Below are 22,758 nucleotides of genomic sequence, written 5' to 3' on the forward strand. Positions count from 1 at the left end.
AGAGTGCAGCAGCCCACGACTCTGCCTGACGCGAGCAGCCTCTAAAGTGTGGTGCATACACTACATCATCCCTTTACTGGCAGGGTGGTAGCTCGTAGTTTTGAGATGCTTACATCTGCACAAACGCATGAGTTCCTCGAACATCTGACAATCGAACTGCGTGCCTCTGCTTGATGTTATCATCTGGGAGTACCGAAACGGGAAAAACCAAGAGGAAACAATAGCACGTGCGACTGAAACAGCTGAGATGTCAGAAAAAGAAACTACCTCAGGCCACCTAGGGAATCAGTCCATCATAGTAACCAAGAAACGGAAAGCCGCTGAGGGGGGCCAACAATATCTACGTGGAGGTGAGCAAATCTCCCTGATGGTGTAGGGAAAGCTTCTACAGAGGCAGATGATCTTACACTTCTGACACGGAATGCAGCCTTGTGCCCAACGACTACAATCTTTCTGCACCCCTGGCCACACGACTTTATCTGCTACCAGCTTTGCAGATGCCCTGATCCCTGGATGTGATAAATTGTGACTGCATAGAAAACAGCACGACACTAACCTGGTGGGATGAAAGGATGGGCCCTGTTGCTCGTCGTCTCGCAGTGGATGCAGTGTGCAGATCCCTGTAGTGGAACTTGCTCACGATGCAGTCCAGTGAGGGCAATTCAGGACGAAAGAGTCAGCCTCTTGCTTGGTAGCCACTGCTGCCCAGGCAATAACAGATACGGCTGTGCAGTTATGAGATAGTCAGCTACCACATTCTGCTGTCCTGAAATGTGTTGGATATCCGTAGAGAATTGTGCGATAAAATCAACTTGATGTACCTGGCAGGGTGAGTTGAGCTCAGTAAGATGTTCGAGAGTAGCAACCGTAGGTTTGTAATCTGTGTAAATCTTGAACACTTAGCGCTACAACTATGGCTGAAAGTTCTTCAGGCTTTCTTGGCGATCTAATGACGTCTTGGGTTGTCGGGTGTTCTGCCGGTTATCAGCGTCGCTCTTGCACGATATTTCGGTAACGTAGCTCGTAACCTTTATCAGGTGCGGACCCGCTCCCGGATATTCCATCTTCAGTCCAGAGAGCCTGGCGGCTCACCACAGAGGGAACACTTAGAACCGCAGCGGACGAAAACGGAACGGCGACGCTCCAGAAGATCACAGTGAGCGGGAGAGGACCGCAGGGAGAACGCCTGGCAACCCAGACAGAACTCCAAACGCACCAAGCCGAAGAAGGAACACCCAGGAACGGGTCTGGTGGGCGCGGACCACAGAGGGAACGCCCAGTATCGCAGCGGACGGACAACAACGGCAGCGCTCCAGCAGGTCGCGCGGACCGCAGAGGGAACGACTGCAACCGCCGCTGTGGCCGAGCGATTCTAGGCGCTTCAGTCCGGAACTGCGCGACCGCTATGGTCGCAGGTTCGAATCCTGCCTCGGGCATGGTTGTGTGTGATGTCCTTAGGTTAGTTAGGTTTAAGTAGTTCTAAGTTCTAGGGGACTGATGACCTCAGAAGTTAAGTCCCATAGTGCTCAGAGCCATTTGAACCATTTCGAACCGCCGGTGGAGGAGGAAGGCCACAGACATAAATACTGGACCGAGTACACTCGAGGAGCAATCTCAGGACGCACCTGATGAAGGTTACGAGCTAGGTTACCAAAATATTGTCCAAGAATGACGCCGGTATCCGGCAGAACACCCGACGACCCAAGATGTCGTGGCTGAAAGTGTTTAACTGCCAAGTAAATGGCCAGAGTTCCCTGTCGAATGCACTCCGACACTTCTGTTTCTCTGACAAGTTCTTAGAAAAATATGCCAAAGGCTGCCACGTGGACGAAACCATTTGCCGTGACACGGAACCCTCGGCAGTCCGAGTAGCGTCTACCGTCGAGGCGACGGGGGCCTCGGGCGTCTCGTAAAGCTATTTTTAAAGACTCGTAAGCTTTATTGGTCTCCTGATTCTGAGGGACTTTCCTGCTACCTGCCCTCAAGCAATTCATTTATAGCGCCTTGCGTCTCAGCTAAATGTGGTAAATGTCGGTAGAAGTAATTGAGCATTCCTAGAAATCGATGGAGGGTTTTAAAAGTTATAGGAAGTGGCATCCACATGATATTTGCTGCCTTAACTGGACTCGGAGAAATGCTAGACCGTGTGATAATGGAACCAAGGAACTCAGTCTTCTGTCTTCCATAGACGCACTTGTCTATATTTATCTTGATTCCATACTTGTCCAGTCTCGATAGTACTGCACCACAAATGTTTGATAAGCTCCTCCATTGTGTGAGAAAATGCGAGAATGTCGTCAACATAATAGAAAATGAAAGGAGAGCCCACGCAATGCTTCATCCACGAACGCTGCCAAGTTGAAGGCCGGGTTTCGAAGGCCGAAAGGCGTAACATTGTGTCGGAAAAGAATAAATGGCATTGTCACAGCCGTCTTACGTTTGTTTCGGTCTGCCGTCAGAATCTGTGCAAAAGCCTGGGCGCAATTAATGACACTAAAGAAACCGGCATCACTCAAATTATTTTTGAAGTCAGACACGGTGGGAACTTGGTACCTGTCAAGGGTAGTGCGATCGTTGGGACCCCTGCAATCCCCACAATTGCGCCACGATCCGTGCTCCTTCCTGGGACAATGAATTCACGGTGTTCTTATTTCAATTTCCAGGAGTGTATTATCAGCAGTCCGACTAGCACAATTACTATGCGGAGAGAGTTACAAGGAATGGGGTATAACGGGCGAGAGGTTCCTCATAAGCCACAGTTTTCTATGGTCAGTATTAGACGACGTTTGAAGTGGTACAGCACTGGACAGTGGATGACTGGAAACGAGTCATTTGGAGTTATGAAATACGCTATACAATGTGGCAACACTGAAGCGCAGAGGAGGTAATGTTGCAATGATGTGGTGTTCTTCACGATTAGGGTGTGGTCCCACTACTCCCCTTAAGAAAAAGCTAAATGCTGAAGAATATGGACACATTTACAGCATAGTGTCCGGCATACAGTAGAGGAACAGCTCATATACGATGAGTGTTTATATCAGCATTATAATACACCCTGTCATAAAGCAGCATCCAGGGCAATTTTTTGTGGACAATAACATCCCTCAAATGGACTGACCTGCCCAGAGCCGTGACTCGAACTAAATGGAACACCTTTGGAATGAGTTATAACATCGATTTTGCTCCACATCCTAGCGTCCAACATCAATACCTTCACTGGTTTTGGGTCATGGACTGACCTGCCCAGAGTCCTGACCCGAACTCGATGGAACGCCTTTGGAATGAGCTGGAATATTGACTTAGCTTCACACCCGATCGTTACCTTCTCTGGTTTCGGCCCTCTACAGACATTCAAACGCCTCAATCCGAGTGTCCCCAGCAGAGTTCAGGCTGTCATAAAGACAAAGTGTGCACACACTCCATGTTAAAGTCCACTAATTGGTGACTGGATACTTTCGATTAGGCAGTGTATGCGGTCAACATTACGCGTGTTTATGTGTAATACATAATATTGGCACAATCTAATGCAACTGTGGATTGGTAGGCACGCATGAACGTACACTGTTTAAATGCGTTAAATATGGTGAATTAATACGCGAAGCGGACACAATATGGCAGGGTGTATGTCACATTCAGAATGAGGAACTCCAAAGCTAAATTAAACGAGTGTCAAAATACTTAATTAATGTCCAGCAGGTGAGTGAAGGCAGTAACTGTCAAAACAGTTCATTAGAGATGGAAAATCAGCAAGGTGGAGAAACATTAATAGGAGTTATGCCAAGAGGAAGACATGGCCTCTCAGACATTACTAACTGTGAAGTACCAACGGAAGAGCAGAGACAAACAATTTGTAAGCTACCACATCTGTTTTGCTCTTCTCTGCTGATGGGTAAGCCTGCGAGCCGAACGTATAAGTGAAAAATTCTGCTCAACGGATTTTATAACGCTAATTTGTCGCCCTGACACTTATACGCTTTCCTGAAGGATAAGCTTATCCTTTGCTCTATATGTGACGACAACTAGTCGTATGCAAATCTGGTTGGTTTCTAACCATATCCTCAGTATATGCTAGAATGTTCAGATGTGATGACCTACAAACATTGCCTCCACCAGGTGGTTGCAGACATGAAATACACAAATAAGGAGATAATAAAATGGCCAAGGAAAGTACTAGCTATGAAATGATACACTCAGTAGTGTTAACCCTAAGACGCCTAAGGCGGTGGTGGGGGGGGGGGGTGTGGGGGGGTTCCTTGAATCCACAATTTTTTTATGTCCCCTGCTTTTGCCCAAGTAAAGCGATGTGGATGTTAGGAAAGATGAAGATAGTGCAGCTTCAGGCAGTGACCATCAGGATGTTATTGTGGCCAAGTCTGGAAGAAGGTACGTAACCACACAGCCTAGAATTCCTTGGAGGTCTGTTGGCAATATAGAAAGAGAGCAGGCAGGAGTAACTCCAGCTCGTGTTTGCCATTCACCTGGAGAAGCCTTGAAGTTACTTCTTACGCTGACATCATGGATATTATAGTAAAACATTCAAATGAAGAGGCAGTTAGGCGAAATGTTAATTTGACTAATGAGAAAGAATTGTATGCCTTTATAGGAATCCTGATGCTTATGGGGGCAAATAAGGACAATTCTGTCAGTGTACACGATCTTTGGTCAGACCTAATGGGTCGGCCAGTTTACAAGGGTGTTATGGCCAGAGAACGTTTCAAGGAACTTATTGCAATCATAAGGTCTGACGACAAAAGTACCCGCCAGCTAAGAAGGGAAGCGGACAAGTTCACAGCAATCCGTGATGTTTTCAACCATGTGAATGATAGGTTTCCGTTATTGTATAAACCAGGGGTGCACCTCACCATTGATGAGACGCTCAGCTTGTTTAGAGGGCGCTGCCCCTTCAAAGTATTTATGAAGGATAAACCGGGCAAGTATGGCATCCTTATACGCATGACGTCCGATGCAGTTGACAGATACGTCTTGAATATGGAACCCTATGCAGGTAATGTTCAGAATTTGCAGAAAGAAGAACGGGGTTCAGCAGCTGTCGTCAAACGTCTGGTAGCACCTGTGAAAAATACTGGTCGAAATATTACTACAGACCGATACTGCACATCGGTGGATTTGGCGGAAGAGTTACACCAAGACTACAAAGTTACTACAGTAGGAACTCTCCAGTCAAACAGGAAACATATTCCAGACACAATGAAGAACACGTCAAATCGAGAGCTATATTCATCAATGTTCTTGTTCACAGACCCATCAACAAGTAGGCCTCCAGTAACTTTGGTGTCCTTCATAGCAAAAACGAAACCAAGAAAAAACTTACTGATGTTGTCAACAATGCACCAAGATAAAGGCACTGTTGGAGGAGAGAAGAATAAAACCGAGATAAATGCATATTATAATTCCACTAAAGGTGGAATTGATACCATTGATCAAATGGCACGTATGTACACCTGCAAGAGGGGAACAAAGAGAAGGCCTCTATCTGTATTTTACTCTCTCATCGACATTTGTGCTATCAATGCAACCACCATATTCATCCAGCAACATCCAAGATGGAATGAAAAGAAACACAACAAACGGAAACATAATCTTCTGCAAACTGGGATGGAACTAGTGAAATTGCAGGTAGAAGAAAGAAGTGCCCATGTAAGAGGGTTATCTTACCAAATTGTTCAATCAATGAAGACTGTTCTACAAAAGAGTGACAACAGAAGCACGTCAGCCTCCTGCAGAGAAAGGTCGGTGCGACATTTGTGTAAGAGAAGCTAAAACAAAGAAGCAGAAGTACAACAATCTAAGTAAACCAAAACGGTATTGTGGACAGTGTCATAAACATGTGTGTAACACACATTCAGAAAAAATTGTGAAGTGTGTCTCTTGCCTTGAAGTTGAGGACTCAGAGTAGTCTATTGTATATGAACACATATGTAATTTGTCTTGTAATATGTTAATTTTTTATTTACTCAATACAATATTTATAACAATTAACAACATTTATAAACCGATGCCGTAGTTAAAATACATAAACCATTTTGAAAGTTGTAATTTTTCGTCAGTAAACTTATTTAACACCTGTGGGCTTGCCGAACCCCCCACCCCCCCCCACCCCCCCACCCCCTCTTAGGCATCCAAGTTAGAAAAAAAGGCTTTGGGGTCCTAGGGTTAAATTCTTTACTCTTCTGCAATTTACTCTATACAAGATCACACAGTACGAGTAACATTTTAGTTCTGCCTATTCACATTTAGTAATCTCTCGGTCTGGCACTGTCCTGTGACATAATCGCGGTCGTTAATTCAAGCGCGAAATATTGACATCAGCTATGGCAATTGCAATTATATTTAGAACTACACTCGCGACTAGCAACGTGAATCTCAGCGTGGAACCAAAAAGACACGTGATCAGCAATTTACTTTACTTCCCTAACCGCCGTTGCGAATGTACGACCACTACAGTGATCTAACGTTATCACTCCAAAGGTTCTCGCCTCAGCGAGATAACATAAATTCTACCTCACCAAAAGTTTCTGTAGGCACCTCCACGGCTGCCGTGGAACACCAGACGATCCTCAGGCTCTCGCTACAAGTCCTCTGTCCCAGTAACGAGGTCGCACACCTCGCCAGGACCAACCTCTCTCCTCGACGCCCCAGGAACAAGTGTTTCTCAATTGCTACCCTTTTTCGTAGCTCCTGTTCTTTTTTCTTCCCCTCTTTTAATGTGCGAGGCCAATGATGTTGCTGGAAGGCGTTCGTTTCCGAGCGCCGTCCAATCTCAGTTTTGCAACCGACCGAAGCTTCTAGAAGTTTCCAGAAGCTTCCGCTCCGACCGTTGGGAAAACCACGTACACGCCGCCACGCGTTTTGTCCTGCGCCACGTGGCTCCCGCTAAGCCGCGGTCCTCCCGTCTGGGGTTTCCAGAAGCTTACGTTCGCTGTTGTCTTCAGCTCTCAGGCCTGCCTGCCTCGCTCGTGTCTTTCCCGTTCTCCTGCCGGCCTCCCGTCTCCGTCGGCTTCACTATCGCCCAACGTGCAGATATTCTGCAACAAATTAAGATCCGTAGCCGATGTCAGTATCGGTAATGGTTTCCTGCCTCGATGTTTATGCTACTAAAGGGTCTTCTTTCCGGAGTGGTAGTTGCGATGTCGCTCAAAATGATGCCACCTTACAAATTATAGGAATCGGATGTTTTGGACTTACTGAGAGGGCGGGAGTTCTGCGTCTGACACTGTGTTCTCCCTGGCGTTTCAGGAGAAATGAGATGACTCCTGGTCAGTCCGGTGACGACGAGGCGTTCGATTCTCACACCACACCTCCGATAGACTCGGGAGGCACTCTGATGGTGTCGTGCCGCCGATGTGACAGGAGGATAATTTTGCTCTTGAGATGGTGCTCATCCCACACGGGGAAAGACAACTGTTCTGTGGCTACAAGATTTCCAGTGGATTTGTTGATATAAAATGGATGACAGAAATTCTACATAGTCTCTTTTTAGTAGTAGTTTAGTCTGTAGCTATGGTTAGTAGGCCTACTTGGTCACGTTTGAAACAGTTGTATAGAATCTGAGCTCTCGAGCTGCGATAGTTGCACAAATACCACGTCATAATTCCTGTGTAACAAGGGATATCTACATAAACTACTCAAAACTGATATTTAGTTTTGTAGGTTAGATGACTGGATCTCTGGATATATATTTTTTACTGTAAACAACAAATTCAGCACTTACATATAATTCTATTAACTCGTTATTGCAGCTGGTACAATTTACATTAACAAGCCTCATTAGAGGTCAAAACTATTTATCTAGTTTGTAAAAGCAATAAATAAAGAAAAGTGTGATGACCAGAAACTTTACGCCTCCACTTTCCATGCCTTGCTGGCCAAATATTGGTAACGAAAGTTTTACTAACCATCTGAGTTCGAACTGGCTTCTTCTGGATCGAGTGTCACTGGGAACCTCGGCCACGGGAGTCTATTTCCTTTGTACATATTTATGTTTTATTTAATGGCTTTTATTCTGCAGTTCCACATGCACAGACAGGGTTTGGAAACTGATGCACAAATGGAACGTAATCGTAACTGATAATCGTATTTTAATACGAAAGCAGAAAATTAAGAGTAACACTGCACGGAATCGCTTCTTCAGAAGTAAAACCTTAAAATACGCAACTCTGAAATAACATCACCTTAAAGGTATGTAGCAATGAGGAATGGTCAATTTAACTGTTCAGCCATAGTCTCCCGGTCAATCCATATGTAGAGCGTCTTCGCTCCGTATGCTTTGTGTATAGTTTCGTCCACTTCAATATTGTCATACTAGCAACTTTGTCGAGGCTGTGTAGTGAGGTGTGGTCTTTCCACGAAAGTCATTCCTTTGCTATTCTCCATCATGTGGCAAAAAACATGAGATTCATTTAACATCTGTAGCTTTTGAACTAAATTTCTTGTTTCCTATGCTGTAGTCTCGGATGAGTATTATTGTTCTGTTTCCGTTTCCTCAGTCTTCAGGCTGGTCTCACGTGGGCCACTATGACTGTCCTGGCGTCTGCATGTGACCACAGTTTTCCTCTGGTACCGTGGATGTTATCCCCTGGTGGTTCTATCACACCGTCTCATCTTCTAGTTTCTGTTTTCCACAACTTTTTTTTTCACTCTCTGGTGGACCACCTTATTTCTTACTTTATCAGTCTACTTAATTTTCAGCAACGCGACATGTTAAATGCTTCGATTTTTTTTCATTTTCGGTTTTCCCGCATCCACAATTCACTTCCATACAATACTGTCTCAAGCAGGGCACTCTCAGAAACTTCTTCCTCATATTAAGTCCAATATGTGATCTATCAAGCTTTTTTAGAAAGGATTAACAGATTCAGAAGGATGTAGATTGCAGTAAGTACTGGGAGATGAAGAAGCTTGTAGAGGATAGAGTAGCATGGAGAGCTGCATCAAACCAGTCTCTGGACTGAAGACCACAACAGCAGCAACAACAACCGCCTTTGTCTGTGCTATGTTAGTCTGATTTTTATGCCCTTCTTGCGTCCATCTTGTACTATTTCGTTTCCGAGGTAGCAGAATTCTTTTACTTTGTCCACTTCGTGGTTCCTAATTTTGATGTTAAGTTTGCCGCTGATCTCTTTTTCTCACTTACTCATTACTTTCGACTTTCTTAGATTTACTCACATTGTCAGCCCATGTACTCTACTCATTACATCGTTTGTTTCATTCAAAAGCTGTTGTAATTTTCCCTCATTTTAAGCAAGTATACTAATATTATCAGCGAATCTTACGTCGATATCCTTTTCTCTCAAATTTATTGCTTTCACTCCTTATTTCCGTAAGTGCATTCTCGATGTATAGGTTCAAAGACTGTAGTCTTTCCTTATGCTCTTTTCTATCCAAGCACTCTTATCTTGGTCTTCATTCTTATTGTTCCTTCTTTATTTTTGTACATATAGTTTATTACCCGTCTTTCCCTACTGCTTAGGCTTATGCCTAGTTTCCTGCGAATTTCCAACATCTTGCATCGTTTTATGCTTGGTCGACAAATCCACAAATGTGTCTTGGTTTTTCTTAAGTCTTACTTATTTTATGAAGCACAACGTCAGAATTGGTTTTATGTTTCTTAAGGCCAAAGTGATCCACATGTGGCAGATCCTCATTTTTGTTTTCCATTCTTCTGTATTTTATGTTTGTCATGAACCTGAATGTATTAGTTGTTAAGCAGATTATGCTTATAAGGTCGCATGTCGAGATTTGCTATCTTCGGGATTGTCTGAATGATAGTCTTTCAAAAGTTGGATGGTACATCTCCAGTGTGGTGGATTGTATCCCGTTGTCTGAAAGTCTGTTGGCTGCCACTTACCTCAAAGATTTAAGAATTTCCGTAGGTATGTTATGTATTCGACCTGCCTCGTTTGTGCGCAGTTCTCTCAAAGCTTTGCTAAATTCTGCCTCCAATACTATATCCACTGATTCTTCCAAATCGACATCAATTCCTGGTTGAGAGCGATATTTGAGCAGATTCACTGACACCATCATCTTTCCTCCAACTGGCTTTCTTCTGGATCCATATATCACCACATACAGGTATGGGCAGTAAGTATAAGTCAGTCTGTGATTACGCATGTCATGTCTATCCTTCCCAAAAGTTTTTCTGGACATCGCAAAGAAAATCACGTACACATGTTGCGCAGAGTGACCTAGCATTTCTACGACCTGCAATAAACAAGTTAACTTTCCTAATTATATTAACCACTGTAGCATGAAAATTTGTTCCATCTTTTATCTATTCGTCGTAAACATGTCTAAACCATGCCACCGTCAACAGCTTCGTAACTCACAGCTGTATCATGCCTCACATTTTTAAGAGAAATAAATTGTCTCACATTTCATTGGTCCGAGGATATTTTTCACTAAATAAAACACAGAGGGCTGATAGTAGCTTGTCCTACATCTTATACCCTGGCGAAAGTCTTTGTTTAAAGATGACTTTGCTGTTTTGTGGTCACTTATTGATTGAACGAAGCTCTCACATTCGTAGAACTGGCAGGAGACGCTTTGAAGGAGAAGCAACCTTGATCACTGGCTCCCCCTTAGGACGACGTAGCTTAAGTGAATGCAGCATTCTTAATACACTCCTGGAAATGGAAAAAAGAACACATTGACACCGGTGTGTCAGACCCACCATACTTGCTCCGGACACTGCGAGAGGGCTGTACAAGCAATGATCACACGCACGGCACAGCGGACACACCAGGAACCGCGGTGTTGGCCGTCGAATGGCGCTAGCTGCGCAGCATTTGTGCACCGCCGCCGTCTGTGTCAGCCAGTTTGCCGTGGCATACGGAGCTCCATCGCAGTCTTTAACACTGGTAGCATGCCGCGACAGCGTGGACGTGAACCGTATGTGCAGTTGACGGACTTTGAGCGAGGGCGTATAGTGGGCATGCGGGAGGCCGGGTGGACGTACCGCCGAATTGCTCAACACGTGGGGCGTGAGGTCTCCAAAGTACATCGATGTTGTCGCCAGTGGTCGGCGGAAGGTGCACGTGCCCGTCGACCTGGGACCGGACCGCAGCGACGCACGGATGCACGCCAAGACCGTAGGATCCTACGCAGTGCCGTAGGGGACCGCACCGCCACTTCCCAGCAAATTAGGGACACTCTTGCTCGTGAATGGAGGGACGAATGGAGACGTGTCGTCTTCAGCGATGAGAGTCGCTTCTGCCTTGGTGCCAATGATGGTCGTATGCGTGTTTGGCGCCGTGCAGGTGAGCGCCACAATCAGGACTGCATACGACCGAGGCACACAGGGCCAACACCCGGCATCATGGTGTGGGGAGCGATCTCCTACACTGGCCGTACACCACTGGTGATCGTCGAGGGGACACTGAATAGTGCACGGTACATCCAAACCGTCATCGAACCCATCGTTCTACCATTCCTAGACCGGCAAGGGAACTTGCTGTTCCCACAGGACAATACACGTCCGCATGTATCCCGTGCCACCCAACGTGCTCTAGAAGGTGTAAGTCAACTACCCTGGCCAGCAAGATCTCCGGATCTGTCCCCCATTGAGCATGTTTGGGACTGGATGAAGCGTCGTCTCACGCGGTCTGCACGTCCAGCACGAGAGCTGGTCCAACTGAGGCGCCAGGTGGAAATGGCATGGCAAGCCGTTCCACAGGACTACATCCAGCATCTCTACGATCGTCTCCATGGGAGAATAGCAGCCTGCATTGCTGCGAAAGGTGGATATACACTGTACTAGTGCCGACATTGTGCATGCTCTGTTGCCTGTGTCTGTGTGCCTGTGGTTCTGTCAGTGTGATCATGTGATGTATCTGACCCCAGGAATGTGTCAATAAAGTTTCCCCTTCCTGGGACAATGAATTCACGGTGTTCTTATTTCAATTTCCAGGAGTGTATATATATATATATATATATATATATATATATATATATATATATATATATATAGCTGTGGATAACCACACTTCCATCGTCGCACCCGTAGATACTACATCAACACCTGCATCTACATAGATACTCCGTAATCCACCATACAGTGGGTGGCGGGAGATGCCTTGTACCACTACTACTCATTTCCTGTCCTGTTCTACTAGCAGACAGAGCGAGCGAAAAATGATAGTCTAAATGTCTCTGTACGATCAGTCATTTCTCTTACTTTTGTGACCCTTACGCGAAATGTATGTTGGCGGCAGAAGAATCGTTCTACAGTCAGCTTCAGATGCCGCTTCTCTAAACCTTCTCGATACTGTTCCTTGAAAGAAAGAATGCCATCTTGCCTCCAGCGATTCCCATGTGAGTCCACGAATCATTCTCGTAACACACTATGTGATCTAAAGAATGCGGATACATGGCTGAAAATTACTTACAAGTTTGTGGCGCCCTCCATCGGTAATGCTGGAATTCAATATGGTGTTGGCCCACCCTTAGCCTAAACGAGAGCTTCCACTCTCGCAGGCATACGTTCAATCAGGTGCTGGAAGATTTCTTGGGGAATGGCAGCCCGTTTTTGACGGAGTGCTACATTGAGGAGAGGTATTGATATTGGTCGATGAGGCATGGCACGAAGTATGCGTTCCAAAATATCCCAAAGGTGTTCTCTAGGATTCAGGTCAGGACTCTGTGCAGGCCAGTCCATTATAGGGATGGTTCAAATGGCTCTGAGCACTATGGGACGTAATGTCTGAGGTCATTAGTCCCCTAGAACTTGGAACTACTTAAACCTAACTAACCTAGGGGCGTCACACACATCCATGCCCCAGGCAGGATTCGAACCTGCGACTGTAGCGGTCGAGTGGTTGTAGATTGTAGCGCCTATAACCGTTCGGCCACAGCAGCTGGCTACAGGGATGTTACTGTCGTGTGACCACTCCACGACATGCCGTGCATTATGAGCAGGTGCTCCATCGTTTTGAAAGATGCAATCCCTATAGCCGAATTGCTCTTCAACAGTGGGAAGCAAGAAGGTGCTTAAAACATCAATGTAGGACAAATAGGTCTGCAAGGCGCCCCCCCCCCCCCCCCCCCGCCCCCCGCCCCAGAAAAACACGACCACACCATAACACCACCGTCTCCAAATTTTACTGTTCGCACTACACACGCTTGCAGATGACGCTCGCCGGGCATTCGCCATACCCACACCCTGTCATCGGATCGCCACATTGTGTACCGTGATTCGTCATTCCACACAACGTTTTTCCACTGTTCAGTCGTCCATTGTTTACGCTCCTTACACCAAGCGAGCCGTCGCTTGGCATTTACTGGCGTGATGTGTGGCTTACGAGCAGCCGCTCGGCCATGAAATCCAAGATTTCTCACCTCCCGCCTAATTGTCATAGTACTTGCAGTGGATCCTGATACAGTTTGGAATTCCTGTGTGATGGTCTGGATAGATGTCTGCGTATTACACATTACGACCCTCTTCAACTGTCGGCGGACTGTCAGTCAACAAACGAGATCGGCCTGTACGCTTTTGTGCTGTACGTGTCCTTTCACGTTTCCACTTCACTATCACCTCGGGAATAGTGTACCAAGGGATTTTTAGGAGGGTAGAAATCTCGTGTACAGAGTCATGACACAAGTGACACGCAATCACGTAACCACGTTCGAAGTACGTCAGTTCTGCGGAGCGCCCCATTCTGCTCTCTCACGATGTCTAATGACTACTGAGGTCGCTGATATGGAGTACTTAGCAGTACGTGGCAGCGCAATGCACCTACTACGAAAAACGTATGTTTTTGGAGGTGTGCGGATGCTTTTGATCACATAGTGCACCTACGCGTTGTTTGAACCCACTGATAACAAACCCAGCAGCGCGCCTCTGAATTGCTTTGATGTCTTCCTTCAGTCCCACCTGGTGACAATACCAAGCACTCTAGCAGTACTCAAGAATGAGTCAGACTAGTGCCATGCCGGCCACTGTGGCCGAGCGGTTCTAGGTGCTCCAGTCTGGAACCACGCGACCACTACGGTCGCAGGTTCGAATCCCGCCTCGGGCATGGATGTGTGTCATGTCCTTAGGTTAGTTAGATTTAGGTAGTTCTAAGTTCTAGGGGACTGATGATCGCAGATGTTAAGTCCCATAGTGCTCATAGCCATTTGAACTAGCCATATATACGCCCTCCTTTACGGACGAACGACACTTTCCTAAAATTCTCCAAATAAACTGAAGTCGGCCATTCGCCTTCTTCATGCCATCCTTACACGCTCGTTCGATTTCATATCGCTTTGCAACGTTATGGTTAGGTTTTTAATCGACGTGACTCTGTCAAGCAGCACACCACTAGCGCTGTATTCGAACATTACGGGTTCGTTTCTCCTACTCATCTGTATTAACTTCTATTTCTTTACATGTAGAGCTAGCTGCCATCATCACACATAACGGAAATTCTGTCTGTCATCTTGCGTCGACTCACAGTCACTCAACCACGACACGTACCTGTACACCACATTGTCATGAGCAAACAGCTACAGATTGCTGCCCATCCGGTCCGCCAGATCGTTTAAGTAGACAGAAAGTGACGGCGGTCCTACCACACTCCGGATGATATCCCCGTCTCTGATGAACGCCCGCGGTCAGAGAACTACGTAATGGATTCTGTCACTATAAGGCTTCGAGCCACTCACGTCTCTGGGAACGTATTCCGTATGCCCGTACCTTCGTTAACAGTCTGCAGCGGGGCAGCGTGTCGAACGCTTTTCGGAAAGCTAGGAACATCGAATCCGCCTCTTGCCCTTCGTCCATTGTTCGCAGGATGTCACGTGAGAAGATGGCACGCTGAGTTTCGCAGGAGCGAAGCACTTTAAAATCGTACTGATTCGTGGACACATGCTTTTCCATCTCAAGCAAATTTATTATATTCGAACTTGGAATATGTCAAGAATTGTGCAGAAAACCGATGCTAGAATATTGATATGTAATTTTGCAGGACCGTTCTTTTACCCTTGTCATGTACGGGAAACACATGCTCTGTTTTCCTTCGCTGGGCGAGAGATTCGCGATAAATGCAGGCTAAGTAAGGAATCATTACCGTAGGGTACTCTGTGCAACCGGACTGGCAATCCGTCCGGACTTGGCAACTTATTTGCTTTCAACTCTTCCAGACACTTTGCCACGCCGCGGATGCGCATTAGTACGTACTCCAAGACGGTCAAACAGCGGTATGTTTGTACGATTCTCCTGCCTGAACGATATCCTAGATGCGAATTTTAAAACTCGGGTTTTCCTTATGCTATCTTCTATAGCCCCACCAAACTGGTCAACGAGTGACTGGATAGAAGCGTTAGACCCGCTTAGCGAGTTTACTTATGAACAGGTTTTTCTCGGTTTCTCGATAAGATCTTTTGCTAAGGTATGACGGTGGTAGTTGGCGTATGCTTCGGGAATCGATCTTTTTACAGCCGCAAGAATTTCTACTAACTATTGTCCCTCTGTTCTATGAGAGGGTAAATGTTGTCGGTATTTAAGTATTTGAAATACACGGTTAGTTAATTTCTTTGCTCACTTGTAACTAGTTTTAATGCAGAAACACGTTCCCTTTAATGATGCAGATCGGTCTATAGCGTGTAATTTAAGGACCGATGTCATCAGCACCTCGTGCATAATTAAGTCTGGTTTCTTATGTGTTATACATTTCTAAACAGGCGTGAATACAAAACTCCTGCATCACGTCAGCAGTAATAAAAGCTTCCGGGTGAGGTTTGTGTAACTCAGGATATTTTTCTGCAGTGACGATCCCTGGGAACGTTCGCAACAATGCACAGTCGGTGTAAGCGGAGTGTGTCGTTGATTAGCAATACTACGATTTCAGCAGAGGCTGTAACAGCGGCGTTGCGAAATCGTGCGCTTACTGAAACCAAGAAGAAGCTGTCGATGTTGCTCACTGAAGTGATACAACTTATCTCACAGCATAAGAGCCGCTCTTAAAAACTCGTTTCCGGCTTGGGAGTTTTTCAGGAAGTCTTAGCTCCACCTTTTGGGGCGCGGGACACATCAGTGCTGATAGGTACGACCCAAGAGGCTTGCTGTCAGCCTGTTATTCTTCTTACAACAGGAGTTATAAACAGGGTGGTCCATTGATAGTGACCGTGCCAAATATCTCACGAAATGAGCGACAAACGACAAAACTACAAAGAACGAAACTTTTCTAGCTTGAAGGCGGAAACCAGATGGCGCTATGGTTGGCCCGCTAGATGGCGCTGCCATAGGTCAAACGGATATCAACTTCGTTTATTTAAAATAGGAACCCCCACTTTTTATTACATATTCGTGTAGTACGTAAATAAATATGAATGTTTTAGTTGGACAACTTTTTTCGCTGTGTGATAGATGGCGCTGTAATAGTCACAAACATATAGCTCACAATTGTAGATAAACAGTTGGTAACAGGTAGGTTGTTTAAATTAAAATACAGAACGTAGGTACGTTTGAACATTTTATTTCTGTTGATCAAATGTGATACACGTACCTTTGTGAACCTATCAATTCTGAGAACGCATGTTATTACAGTGTGATTACCTGTAAACACCAAATTAATGCAATAAGTGCTCAAAATTATGTCCGTCAACCTCAATGCATTTGGCAATACGTGTAACGACATTCCTCTCAACAGCGAGTAGTTCGCCTTCCGTAATGTTCGCACATGCATTGACAATGCGCTAACGCATGTTGTCAGGCGTTGTCGGTGGATCACGATAGCAAACATCCTTCAACTTTCCCCACAGAAAGAAATTCCGTTGCCCAATAGTGCATATTATGCCGGTTTACGTTACCGCTGTTGGTGAATGACGCTTCGTCGCTAAATAGAACGCGTGCAAAAAATCTGTCACGTCCCGTAATTCGTAATTTCTCTTGTGCTTAGTGGCAGAGCTGCGCACGACGTTCAAAGTCGTCGCCATGCAATTCCTGGTGCACAGAAATATGGTACGGGTGCAATCGATGTTGATGTAGCATTCTCAACAGCGACGTTTTTGAGATTCCCGATTCTTGAGCAATTTGTCTGCTACTGATGTGCAGATTAGCCGCGACAGCAGCTAAAACACCTACTTGGATATCGTCATTTATTGCAGGTCGTGGTTGACGTGTCACATGTGGCTGAACACTTACCGTTTCCCTAAATAACCTAACTATCCGGCGAACGGTCCGGACACTTGGATGATGTCCAGGATACCGAGCAGTAAACGTAGCACACGCCCGTTGGGCATTTTGATCACAATAGCCATACATCAACCCGATATAGGCCATTTCCGCAATTGGTAAACGGTCAATTTTAACATGGGTAATGTATCACGAAGCAAATACCGTCCGCACTGGCGGAATGTTACGTGATATCACGTACGTATACCTTTGTGGCTATTACAGCACCATCTATCACAAAGCGAAAAAAGTGGTCCAACTGAAGCATTGTAAGTAGGCTGTTTAGATTTTTATATTGGTAATGCCACGTAGCGCTCTGTATGAAAATCACTGGCTGTGCTGTGTGCAGTCTGTGGCTAGTTTGCATTGTTGTCTGCCATTGTAGAGGGGCAGCTGGATGTTAACAGCGCGTAGCGTTGCGCAGTTGGAGGTGAGCCGCCAGCAGTGGTGGATGTGGGGAGAGAGATGGCGGAGTTTTGAAATTGAACTGCTATATATATGATTATTAAGATAAATACATTGTTTGCTCTCTATTAAAATCTTTCATTTGCTAACTACCCCTATCAGTAGTTAGTGACTTCCGTAGTTTGAATCTTTTATTAAGCTGGCAGTAGTGGCGCTCGCTGTATTGCAGTAGGCTCGCTGTATTGCAGTAGTTCGAGTAACGAAGATTTTTGTGAGGTAAGTGATTTGTGAAAGGTATAGGTTGATGTTAGTCAGGGCCATTCTTTTGTAGGGATTTTTCAAAGTCAGATTGCGTTGCGCTAAAAAATATTGTGTGTTAGTTTAAGCACAGTCGTGTATAAATGTTCTAAGGGGACGTTTCAGCATTCATATTTCTTTACGTACTACACGAATATGTAATAAAAGTTGAGGGTTCCTATTTTAAAAAACGCAGTTGATATCCGTTTGACCTATGGCAGTGCCATCTAGCGGGCCAACGATAGCGCCACCCGGTTTCCCTCTTCAAGCTAGCAAAGTTTCGTTCTTTGTAGTTTTGTCGTTTGACGCTTATCACGTGAGATATTTGGCCCGGTCACGATCAATGGACCACTCTGTATTTGCAGTCGTCACAACGTAGATGCTTCTCTTTGACTATGTGTATAGAAAGTTACTATTGGTAAACTAAAGGTTTGTTTTCGGATGCAGATGAAAGTTCCAGACACCTATTGGTAACTGGATTTCGTATGATAAACTTTTAAGTCAGTTTTGTACATTGCAGCACTTGTTGGTAACTCGTGACTCAGTTGGAAAACTTCGTTGTTTGAATTTGTGTGACCTGCTTACTAAATTTGTGACTGTATATATGTAATGTATTCGATTATCATCGAATTGTGTCAGACGTTTAATGGCATAAAGTGGGAATTGAGACACTGTATGTCTACTCGTATATGGTCAGCGATGTAATCAGCAAGGTGACTGTGCATCAGACTATGTATTCAACGCGATAACAAATTTCTGGCAATCTTTTGGACTGTTAATGAAAGGTTGAGTTTTCATTACAGGAATTATATCAAGACGTGAATGAGAATATTAGATACAAATACGGTATTCAGTCTTAGATTAATAGTACGAGACAGAGAAGACGAACCGAGTACAGCGAAGAAAGCTGCACAGCGGTGCAAATTTTTATTTTTACCACAGAACACTATCGTTCCTAACACATTGCCAATACAAAACAATTTATCTCGTCATCAGCAAAAATGTGGAGTCGAACAACGCCATAGAGCATTTCAGTTCTAAGTGTACTACGCGAGGTGACGTCACAAGAAGTCAATAATATTCTGTCACAGGTCAAAACTGTGTATTTAGTAGTATCGCAAATTGCTCTTTAATCTTTTCAAGTTGTCACACTGCCATTAGCCGTTTCCCCTGGTCGATGACATACGGATAATCCATGTGACCATTCTTGCACCGCGATACTGCCGTTTTCTTACATCTGTCAAGTGGTAGCCATTACAGCTGGATAGCGCCATGTCGAGTTGAACCGAAGTGTTTTCAGCTCCAGTCAAATAGGTGGGGAGAACATTTGCCGCACAGTTATCGGGGCTGCAATAGCAGTGGTGAGCACTGTGCCAGGTAAATGTTCTTTATTGCCACTTTACTGGGCGTTTTCTCACTGCAAAACTCAAGTATTATGTCGCGTGTGTAGATGTTGTGCCTGCACGGTGGCGAACGTTTCACTCGGACATAGGGTCGACACTGTGTTCTTTGGGAGTACTCTGGGAGACAGAGCAGGGTGGGGTGTAGGGGCCGGCCATCGGCAGTGCCGCGAGTGCCCAGCCAGGCCCTCCAGACGCCGCGGAGACGTCCGTGGCTCGACTCGCTGACCTGCGAGCCCACGTCCCCTGGAACACGCTGCCAGCGGTTCTGTCAAGTCGCGGCACCGCTCTGACTCGGCGGCGCTGTGATGAGTGGTGCCACGTTAACACACGTCTCTAGGGCAGTTGGACGACTGTGGCGTTATGCTAAGGCTTCGCTTTTGGAAACAGATGCAGCTCCAGTTGTAGACGTCTTTGCGTACCAGCTATAACTACTCGGGGACCTCCAAATAATATGGAGTCTATAGGTGCGTAATAAATTTTAAAGTGTGCTGACGAGAAATATGTGCAGTTTCTTCGTGCCACATAAATTAAACGGGGTTGGTGGTAAGGGGTATCGTCATCTAAATCTCTGTTTTATTTCAGTTTCCATCAACGCCGAATAATTTTGACACAATCGCTTCTGTCGTTCATTGGCTAACTCTTATGAATCTGTGTGAAAGATCTTTACCCATAACACATGGGGTGATTTCTTTCTGGTTTCCTTGGAACAAGCTGTTCCATAGCCAGTTAAGGCAATTTTTATGTTATTCTTTAGCTTATTACGCATACATTTTTATATACCACCTTATCCTGACGCTTTTTTTTTTCTTAATGTTGATCAGTTCATGTGTTCAGAATGAGATTTTCACTCTGCAGCGGAGTGTGCGCTGATATGAGACTTTCTGGCAGATTGAGATGTGTGCTGGACCAAGACTCGAACTCAGGACCTGTGCCTTTCGTGGGCATGTGCTCTACCAACTGAGCTACTCAAGCACGACTCACGCCTCAGCCTCACAGCTTTACTTCTGCCAGTACCTCGTCTCCTACCTTCCAAACTTTACAGAAGCTCTCCTGTGAACCTTGCAGAACTAGCACTCCTGAAAGAAAGGATATAACCTCTAGTGGCAGTACTGTGTGCTAGGCCAGTTGGACTCCAGACGTCATGACGAACACACTGGATAGAGCTGCAGCCTATGAAAACTCAAATTGTTTAAATGTATACTTCATGCAAAGTGAACACTTACAGCCATCCTATCCAGCAGTCCAGCACAGGCTGAGTCCTTTCAATGCCAATTTCAAGGAAGAGGTGGTGGGTGGATGACTTAGGTTAGTGGAGGTAGCCCAACTGACCTCTTTTTGCCGTCAAAATTTGAACTTCCCGCCATTTTGTTTGGGAACAGAGTGGTGGGACGGGAGGAGTTGGATAGGTTAGTGGAGGTAGCCCAGTTGCCCTGTTTCCGCCCAAAAATTTGAACTTATACCATGACATCATTGCGAATTTGCCACGTCCGTCGCCGCCATCTTGGAACCGCGATCTTGAATAAATTTGACAACAGTGAAGAGTGGGGTGATGCCCCTCTTGTCCCACTAATTAGGTATCTGAGAAGTGGCAGGTAGGAGCTTATTTTCTCAAAATTATATACACCAGAAGGCAGCCCATTGGACAACTTGTAAAACACTTGCAAAATGGTGTGTTGGACTAGCTGGCCAATATTTAGTAGAGCCTTCTCATTGGTGTACTATACTTTTGCACTGGTTTTGTGCAGAACCTAGAGGAAACAAAGAATTTTTTTTGGATGGATGGAGACAGGGAAGTAGATGTTCGATGCTTCGAGATGGGCAAAAGCAGACGTTCTGACGCTGCTGGCACTGCAGAGGCCGGACTCGCTTTTCTGGGGGTCAGCCGATCACACGGCGGGCGGCGACCAGCGGCTAGCAGCAGGCTCCGCTGTGTGACGAGCTCGACGCTCCGACACGTCGTCTGCAGTGCGAATATCTCGCAGCGGAGCCTGACTGGGAAGGAAAGCAGCATCGCGCTTTTCGGTCTTGCTTCTGAACCTGATTAGGTTCCGTCATTCAACGCTCGATCAAGAATTCGAGTGCTCCTACGTGATTGACCAGCTTTTGTCAGTTGCATGCACGGAACATCTTCCTTGCACGATCAGCGCGCGGTGTAGCTGCGCGGTTTGCTGCGCCATGTCACGGATTGCGCGGTCTCCCCCGCCGGAGGTTCGAGTTCTCCCTCTGGAATGGGCGTATGTGTTGTTCTTAGCGTAAGTTACTTTAAGTTACTTTAAGCAGTGTTTAAGTCTAGGGACCGATGACCATAGCAGTTTGGTCCCTTAGAAATTCACACATATTTGAACATTTTTCTTTTCTTGCACGATGGAGCCAGTCATTGCACAGACATATGTTTTATATTTTAGAGAATGATCTATTTCGACGATGGTCACTCCCAAACAACTTGTTTCTTACGGACGTTGCCAAAGCAATCCACCTCTGGTTCAAGTGCGCCTCGTTGTTCGTAATTCGCAGTCCCTCTAACCTCGTAATTCATTGCTCACATCAATATATAATTATTGCTTTTTTGTTTGTCTGTGTACTTACATGGAATGATTGTAACATATTGGGGTTAATTCGGTAGTTCGATAAATCCCCTTCTAATTAATTACACGCTTACTTATCTGTGGAAGAAATAACATCCAAAAGTCATTTACGAGGGCCATTCCAGTCGCATAATTCAGGCCGTTGACAGTCATTCCCATTTCCGAGTTCGTGGGGAGTGATCTGTCTCTCGGTCGTCACAGCAGCCAATAGGGTTTGGTAGTTCGGTTGGCGTCTTAAATCTGCGAAAGCTTCATCTTGACACAATTTTTGAGACCGCTCACCTATTCATTACATTAAACTGGTACAGAGCGTAAGTGGCTAGAAAACATGATTCTACCAACATACTGTCAATCACATGTGAACCTAGTGCATCTTACACAAAACGGAAAGAGAGAGGGACACAATTATCTATGAGCATTACAGCTAGTAGTAACAACTCTCTTAGCGGAGCGCACTTTTTTCTGTTGTGTGAAAAGAACCTCCCTGAGGGATTTTAAAATTGTTTTACAATTAATTCCCCTGCCCCGTTCTAAGCTCGTCATGGCTGATATGTTCTTTTCTCCAAACACAGCAATTACCGTTACGTTTGTGACACATTTGAATGGAGGTGTTTATATCACTTGGATTTCCGTGAATTTGATTGCGGGAAGCAGAGTACCTATCGCATCTAGTGTTTAAGGCAACAGTTGAAGTAGTAAGCATGGAGCACGGAACCTCACGCATACTTAGCAAGAACAAATCCGCCTGAGCATTCGCAGCCCGACATACAATGGGGAGAACGCAGTCCTCGCGACGATCGTCATGTACTCACATCACGCATTGTGGTGTCACCGCCAGACACCACACTTGCTAGGTGGTAGCCTTTAAATCGGCCGCGGTCCGCTAGTATACGTCGGA

Source organism: Schistocerca cancellata, chromosome 1 (genome assembly GCF_023864275.1).
Source record: "Schistocerca cancellata isolate TAMUIC-IGC-003103 chromosome 1, iqSchCanc2.1, whole genome shotgun sequence".
In the NCBI taxonomy this organism is placed as follows: Eukaryota; Metazoa; Arthropoda; class Insecta; order Orthoptera; family Acrididae; genus Schistocerca; species Schistocerca cancellata.